This window comes from Octodon degus, unplaced genomic scaffold, assembly GCF_000260255.1.
Source record: "Octodon degus isolate 3935 unplaced genomic scaffold, OctDeg1.0 scaffold00197, whole genome shotgun sequence".
NCBI lineage: Eukaryota > Metazoa > Chordata > Mammalia > Rodentia > Octodontidae > Octodon > Octodon degus.
The window spans coordinates 4,171,919-4,174,264 of record NW_004524773.1 but is presented as its reverse complement, the minus strand read 5'-3'; positions in this window follow the sequence as shown (position 1 = coordinate 4,174,264).

Here is a 2,346-nt window from a genome sequence, read left to right as displayed (position 1 = left end):
CTGTAAAGGATCAAGTCAACAACTTCTGACATATCCAGTCTTACAGAAAACCCATTACTATTATGGACTACTGGACTATTCTGGAATATTTTGTTGAATTCACACACCTACAATATTTAAATGATAATACTAAACCAAAAAAGGGGATACAAATGAATGACCATTTAGTATCTGTATATTCAAAATAGTTAGGATAGATATGTCACTATATTCTCTTAATTCAATGAATAGAAAGATTTGTTCTAATAGTGTTTGTGAACAGGATATCATGTCTGCATCTTGTACAATGAATAAGCACTAAGACAAAAGTATGCAATGTATTGATTACTGAAACTCTCTTACTGATCAGATTTGGAACTGTCTCATTGCTATTTGTTTCTCAATGAAATTATGGAAAAAAAAGAAATTATTTTCTTGACTGTTATAAAGTCATAGTACACAAAACTATGCATATCATACACACATTATGTACATCTAAATCTTTATAATAAAAAACCTATTAATCTATTTCTTCCCTAAAATATAGAAGGCTATATTATTCTGTTTATTAAATATTCCTCTTATAGCACTTCCTTTTGTCTATACATCCACACCAAGAGAAAAAATGTATTTACAATTGTGTTTGCTTTCAAAGTAATCTAGCTAGTAAACTACATAAAGTTTAAAAAAAAAAAAGAAAGAAATTGAAGCCAGTTGGTCATCAGAGGAAATGACACCCCCAAAACGATTCTTAGCATAAAATCTGATCTTTATCCCCAGAAATAACCTCATCCTTGCTCAATACAGTATTCTTTTCACAAAGGAAGTGGTAAAAATAAACAGCTGAGAATATATGTGAATATTAGGAAATCAGTTACTTATAATACTAGATTATTTACTATTTATAATATAGCTTAATTATAAAATTACTATTAATAAGAGTTGACAGGTGTTAAGATCTCTTATGTTTCAGGTATTGTTCTAAGCACTCCACACGTCTACCATATTCCCATTTTGTCCTCAGAGAAATCTATTTTAATACTTTTTGTAATTTTTATGTATTTAGTACAGGGTGTACAGGGTCTATTTTCATATTTTCAACTTTTTACTTTTCATGCCCTCAGAAATGTTGTAAAAAAAAGTTCCAGCATATCGTTCATCTGGTTTGTTTTAAACACTCTTACATAACTATAACCAGACTAAAACCAGGAAATTTGCATTGGCACTAACAGTAACTCATTCACAAACATTCAAATTTTGCTAGCTACCATGACATCTGTGAAGTTACAACTGTATTTTTATCCTTGTAATTGTTAAGGACCTGTGGAGCGATACTTTGTTGGGGTTTTTTTGTTTTTTAAGATAGGGTCTTGCTGGCCTTGGTTCAGGTTGGCCTTGAACTCACTAGGGAGCCCAGGCTGGCCTCGAACTCACAGCAGTTCTCTTGCCTCAACCTCCCCAGCGGCAAGATGACGCACCACCACTCCCAGTCAAGAAGAGACACATCAACACTATGCAAGTATTGTACTTATACTTTTACCCATTAGGATTTCCTTCCTTAGGGCACATGAGATAGCTCAGCAGACTGAACACCTGCTTAGGCAAGCTGAGGGACTGCAGGTTGATCACCCGCCCCTGTGGTGCACAGAGCCAGCCCCTGAGACCAGGAAAGGTGACACACACCTGCAATCCCAGTGCTGGGAGGTTGAGAACAGGAGAATCAATACGAGTCTGAGCTGCATAGCAAGACTCTGTACCAAATACATTTTTTTTAATTCTTTTTTTTTTTTTTTTTGAGACAAGGTCTCACTGTGTAGCCCAGGCTGGCTCTGAACTCACAGCAATCCTCCTACCTCAGCCTCTCAAGTTTTGTGACTACAGCAGCATGTAACATGCCAGCTACCCATTAAGTTTTAGATTTTATACATGATTTTTGCTAACAACAGTTATTACTGTGGCATTTGCCAGATACTGATGTTTCTAACTCCATCATTCCTTCCACATTTAACTGGAATTTTATTATAAGAAGGACTCTTCTTCCTTTCATTATTTATTCAATTATTTCTATCAATATGGACTCATGTATACGCATGAGCACTAATCCATTGCTATCTTTATTTGCTATGTTTCTCCTGCTGTCCCTAAATCGGCCACTGGGAGTTCCTTCAAGTTGACTTCCATGACCTTTTAATATCCTCATCATTTTTTGAGCAGTTCCTTATTTTCTGACACTAAAAGATGTTCCAGCCTCAGCTTGTGTTTTACTGCCCCAGGCCTGGTGCGAGTCATTTCTCCAGGGAGCCCTCGTTCCCGAGGTGCAGGACGGCATCTGCCAGGCACAGGTGCTCCATGTGCCCGCTGCTTCTA